Genomic DNA, 6,400 nt, shown 5'->3' with positions numbered 1-6,400 from the left:
TGCTGCCTGTGTTGCTAAAGCTGTGGCTTACAAGGCAACCAGGTCCATCCGTTTGTTCAGGTTTCTATAACTAGAACTATAGTGGGAGCGCAGCGATGAATAAACAAGGCGCACTGAATTGTCAACCTGAATTGCGCACTGAATTGTCAACCTGATTCATTCAGGGCTCCGTCCCGGAATCTAATTTCATTGCCCTTACCAATAGATATTTGTTACTGTTCAACTGCTACAGAGCACCTGTTCAGAATGCTAAAAATATAGGTCTGGATTGGGATGTTGACCCATATGATATTTTGTTGTGTTCCCTCTGAAATTTAAGTTATAGCTAGATGATGCATATACTAGAAGAATATACAGTTAAAAACACAGTATAGTGAAAATCCACATTCTTCCATGTCTTTAGAGACAGTGTTTATTTAAATAACAAAGGTATAAATCTTGCAACAGTCCGATCAGGTTTATATTCCTAGAATCAAGTGTATTTTTATCTAGTAAATATCTGTATTTTTTTGTGCTAGGCAGGGGTGTGTGAAGTTGTGCAACTTTTCATTGGTCTACAAGAACCACCACCATCTGTTGGGAACATAACAGCCTGGAGATCAGGTTTAATACATCCCTCACAGGTCCCACTAGTATCTAGTGTGCGTGACTTAATCTGTTCATAGCAAAAAATATCTGTGTGCATATTTAATGATTAAAACATAAGTGCCAACTTCTGTCTGTGACTTTTGAGCCTGCTAAGATGGAAAAGAGGATAACTGGAGCACAAGTGGCTCTTGATTGAAGCTGGCTGACTGCAACATAGACCTCCTGTAAATGACTTCCAGAGTTCAGAACCAAATATTGAGATGGTTATTTCAAATCAGTATTTTAAATCATACTTATTGGTTCCCCTGAGTTATTGTGCCTTGCAATATTCACTGTCCTTTCACACTTCCTTGACCTCCCTAGCTCACTGTACCTTGCAAGTCTCTTTAATTCTCCATCAAAAGTGCACAGCCCCTTCTCTTTGATCCTGTATGAGATGTTCCCCTAGCCTCAGCTCCATGCCTACCTAGCCCTCCCTGTTTTCCACAGCCCTCTTCACATTCCGCTTCCCAGCCTTTTGTTTCTCTGCCTCTCTACTATTGTGTCTGTACAGTACTATTGTCTCATCTGAGAGGTTTTCCACAGAAACAGAACTTTCACTTTCTTCAGTTGTTCTGCTGATGATAATCTGCTATTCAGTTTTTACCCTCAGCAGATTCAATGTTCATGAACATTCCTTGCCATCAGAGAACCTCGATTAATAATTAAGGAGGGTTCCCTAGACAGAAAATAGCCTCCCTTATAAGTGGTAAGTTGTTGAGCAAAAGGCTGTGAGTTGACTATTCAACTGATTTGCATCTGCAGTTCAAAAGTCTATAGTTGTGCTACCTGCACAACTATGCTCCATGCCCACACAGCCTGAACACCTTCATCCCCACTCTGTTTGGCAACATCACGTATCACCGCCATCTGCATGCCCCAACCACACCTACTACATCACTCACACTCCCTCCTCTAAAAGCTACAACACAACATGGCCATAGCATGAAACACATGGACAGCAGCCACACGCTCCACTGAGCTGCTGGCAGGTAGACCTAGCCGCCCTTGTGTTAGTGGCCAGGTCCACTGGCCATGGGCTATTGACGGGGGATGCTGCTTGCCCTTAGGAGGCAGGAGGGATATGTGGAATGTCTCTGTGTTTGTGCTACTTGTCATCAAGGAGAATTGGAGCTGGATGTGTTGGACAGGTAGCTCCTGGCCCGCCTCTACTCCAAATGTTCCTTTGGACTGGAGGGTTTTCCCCTAATTATTTTGTTCTAATTTTCACCAAGGCAACTAGAGGGTGAAGCATCTGTTAAAAAATTGAACTTACCGAGTTTTGTAACTGGAGATAGCGAGGGGAGGGGGAGAATTAATTTTGTTGGAGCAGCAGGGAGGGAGATGCCAAATTGATAGGTAGGCCCAATTTGATGTCTAGGCATATTCCTGTCTGCTAACCCAGCCAGAGAGCAGTGGGTCCCTGGGAAAGTTGCCCTCCTCTTGCCTATGTCACAGTGGCTGTTTGTGGGGAACTGTTTCTCCCCTCCCAGGCTATACTCCTCCCCATCATGCCTGCTGGCAGTGCACCCCGGTAAGGTGGCAGACATCGGGGGCAGTGTTGGTATTGCCCCAAGTTCCCCATGGTGCCTATATTTGGGGTTAACCAAACCCCAGGGCTCAGACAGGGCTGGCACAGTCTGGCTGTCTGTCCAGACCTGGACAGCCCCTTTTTGCCTGGCTGGCTCCCTCCCCTTATTGCCAGGATGATCTGCAAGCCAGCCGGGTTGTGACAGGGAAGCAGTTAAAGGCTGTGCTGCTTGCTCCAGAGGCTTCCCTGCCTCTCTGGATGGGCTGGAAATATCCAAAAGCAGCTGAGAGCACTTGAAGTTGCTACAGCTGCCTAGTCTGCCTTTGGGACCAATGGGAGTGGGGCTGCGAGTCCATGAATCTTTGCCTGTTTGAGGGCAAGGCAAAGGCTGCAGGGATGCCATCTTGGTTCTTGGCAGCTGGTTAGGGCCAGTGGCTGGAGAGAGTAGCTGCCCTGATGCTGGCACCTGGGATCATGTGGGCAAGAGAGCTAGGCTACCACCAGGATTCCTGCTGGTATGTTCCATGGCACCCACCCACCCCAATCCAGGTTGGCCTTCAGCTGGCATTGTTTGGATCATGAGAATGCAGCCAGTGTCAGCAGCAGCATATTCCTCCAGATATAAGAGGGCCCATGCTAGCAGGAGAGGAGAGAACAAAGACAAAGGAGAACTAAGACAAAAGAGGACTGAGTACAAGACAGTCAGTAATGTGTTCAATGTGGTAGTTGACATTTTCTCCCTCTGCTGCTGCTATAATATCTACCAAAGGTCATTCAGCAGAGCTGTTCTTGGACTAAATGGCCTAGGAAGTCCAGAGTGCTTCCACCTGGAGCCAGGTGTGATGTATTTGCTATGTACTGCACAGACAAAATGGATCAATTTTCTAGTCCCTGTACTGGCAGGGCACTTCTTTCTTTATTGCTGAGCCTACTGTAGTATGTGTTTATGGCAGTGAGTGATGAGTTAGTTGATTTGCATTAAGAAATGTGCTGAATTGTGTCTCTGGTGGTAATAATTATAACTGATACGCCAAGCCTTACAACCCAGCCCTAAACATGTCTACTCAAAAAAAAATAAACCCCATTGAGTGCATTGGGAACTACTTCCTGTTAAACGTGTTTAGGATTACAGCTGTTAACAGCAGGAATGGATAGCTGAGCAAAGAACTATAATTTGGATTATAAACATCTCACTTTAATAAACATTCCTTAAACAAAAACAAAACAACAACAAAAAGGATTGCAGCTTTAAATCATATGGGGCATTCCTCTGACTTAAATATATCATACATAATACATACATAATACATAGAGCCAGCGTGGTGTAGGAGAGCCAGCGTGGTGTAGTGGTTAGAGTGCTGGACTAGGACCGGGGAGACCCGAGTTCAAATCCCCATTCAGCCATGATACTTGCTGGGTGACTCTGGGTCAGTCACTTCTCTCTCAGCCTAACCTACTTCACAGGGTTGTTGTGAAAGAGAAACTCAAGTATGTAGTACACCGCTCTGGGCTCCTTGGAGGAAGAGGGGGATATAAATGTAAAATAGTAATAATAATAATAATAATAAAAAATAAATAATACATATGTGTGCCATATGTATTACAACAACAGCATAAAGTAACATAACATCTCCTAAACTGCAACTGAACATGTATTCTTGTTCTGTGGATACAAATTGATATCACAGGCTATAAATAAGTGGTTACACTAAGACATCTACATTCAGTACCTTCACAGTTTAGTAATATAGCTTCTGATTACTAGTTTGCTATTTTTAACAGCCGCTGCATGTGAATCACATTATACTAAGAAAAGTGTGTGTTCTAGGATATTTGTTCTGTTTAATATATATTTAGGCATATAGAAACATAGGAAGCTGCCTTATACCAAGTCAGACCATTTGCTCCATCTAGCTCAGAATTGTCTACACAGACTGGCAGCGGCTTCTCCAAGGTTACAGGAAGGAGTCTCTCTCAGCCCAGTCTTGGAGATACCAGGGAGGTAACCTGGAACTTTCTGCATGGAAGCATGCAGATGCTCTTCCCAGAGTAGCTTACAGTGCTCATACATGTAGTCTCCCATTCAAATGCAAACCATGGTGGACCCTGCTTAGCAAAGGGGACAATTCATGCTTACCACCACAATACCAGCTCTCCTCCCTTTTAATTTACTAGAAAGCATATCTTTAATTATAGTGGGTGAATTAATTCTGGGTGAATGTCATTGGAATTGAGCTGTAAGCTTCAGAGGTCAGAACAAACAAGATGCATTATATAACAGCTGTATGAAACGGAAGAAAGGATTATGTTTAACTCTGCATTATTTACTCTGAATTATGTACAATAAGAGCTGCTGAATAGCCTTCTCCCTAGTTAGGATTAACAGAAAAACTAGAATGGAATAGCAGAACACATAGATGAATCTAAACTCCAGCAACAAGTATCTAAAATCCTTTTTTGCATTTTAAAATGGTATAAAGACATATCAAGCAGCTATATAAAAGAAAGTAAATGTTCTCAATATATAAGAATTATAAACATCATGAAAATTAATAATCAAAACAGGGAAAACACTATTCACTAACTCCCCATTGCAGGTATCAGACAGAGAGACCTTGTCATAATAGTTAGGATAAACATGATCACCATCATCTGGCTTGTCTATAGTATCAAGATACCTGAGCTTCACCAGTAATAAGTCAATCCTAGTAGATTGTTGCTGTCAGTGGGGCATGATGAATATTTATTATGACAAATATTTATATACCGCTTTTCAACAAAAGTTCCCAAAGCAGTTTACATAGATATAAATAAATAAAATGTCTTCCTGTCCCCAAAGGGCTCACAATCTAAAAAGAAACATAAGACAGATACCAGCAACAGCCACTGGAGGGATGCTGTGCTGGGGCTGGATAGGGCCAGTTATTACCACTTTTAAAGGCGCCTCTTTGCTCAGTTAGCAGGGATTACTGGGCTAGACACACCAGGCTGCTCAACTTTAGCCCTCCAGCTGTTTTTGGACTACAACTTCCATAATCTCCAGCTACAGTGGCCAATAACCAGAGATTATGGGAGCTGCAGGCCAACATCTGCAGGAGGTCTAAAGCTGAGCAGCCCTAGACCTTTCCTCTGACTCAATAATGCTTTTCGTATTATTAGGAAAGGAGAACTGGTCTTGTGGTAGCAAGTATGATTTGTCCCCTTAGCTAAGCAGGGTCTGCCCTGGTTGCATATAAATGGGAGACTTGATGTGTGAGCACTGTAAGAAATTCCCCTTATGGAACTTCTTAATGGAGCTTAACGGGGATGGAGCTGCTCTGGGAAGAGCAGAAGGTTTCAAGTTCCATCTCCACTATAGGGCAGAGAGAGATTCCTGCCTGCAACCTTGGAGAAGGTACTGCCAGGCTGTGGAGACAATACTGAGCTAGATGGACCTATGGTCTGACTCAGTATATGGCAGCTTCCCATGTTCCTATGTATATCCTAATGGAATTCACACTACAGGTGAAACTCGGAACATTAGAATATCGTGCAAAAGTCCATTAATTTCAGTAATGCAAATTAAAAGGTGAAACTGATATATGAGACAGACGCATTACATGCAAAGCGAGATAAGTCAAGCCTTAATTTGTTATAATTGTGATGATCATGGCATACAGCTCATGAAAACCCCAAATCCACAATCCCAGAAAACTGGAATATTACATGGAACCAAGAAGACAAGGATTGTGGAATAGAACAATATCGGACCTCTGAAAAGTATAAGCATGCATATGTATTCAGTACTTGGTTTGGGCCCCTTTTGCAGCAATTACTGCCTCAATGCGGCGTGGCATGGATGCTATCAGCCTGTGGCACTGATGAGGTATTATGGAAGACCAGGATGCTTCATTAGCAGCCTTCAGCAATTCTGCATTGTTTGGTCTCATGTCTCTCATCCTTCTCTTGGCAATGCCCCATAGATTCTCTATGGGGTCAGGTCAGGCGAGTTTGCTGGCCAATCAAGCACAGGACACTGTATACTTTTCAGAGGTCCAATATTGTTCTATTCTACAATCCTTGTCTTCTTGGTTCCATGTAATATTCTAATTTTCTGGGATTGTGGATTTGGGGTTTTCATGAGCTGTACGCCATGATCATCACAATTATAACAAATTAAGGCTTGACTTATCTCGCTTTGCATGTAATGCGTCTGTCTCATATATCAGTTTCACCTTTTAATTTGCATTACTGAAATTAATG

This window comes from Hemicordylus capensis, chromosome 1 (genome assembly GCF_027244095.1).
Source record: "Hemicordylus capensis ecotype Gifberg chromosome 1, rHemCap1.1.pri, whole genome shotgun sequence".
Classification (NCBI taxonomy): domain Eukaryota; kingdom Metazoa; phylum Chordata; class Lepidosauria; order Squamata; family Cordylidae; genus Hemicordylus; species Hemicordylus capensis.
The sequence above is the reverse complement of the archived record's forward strand: the minus strand, read 5'-3'. Positions refer to the sequence as shown.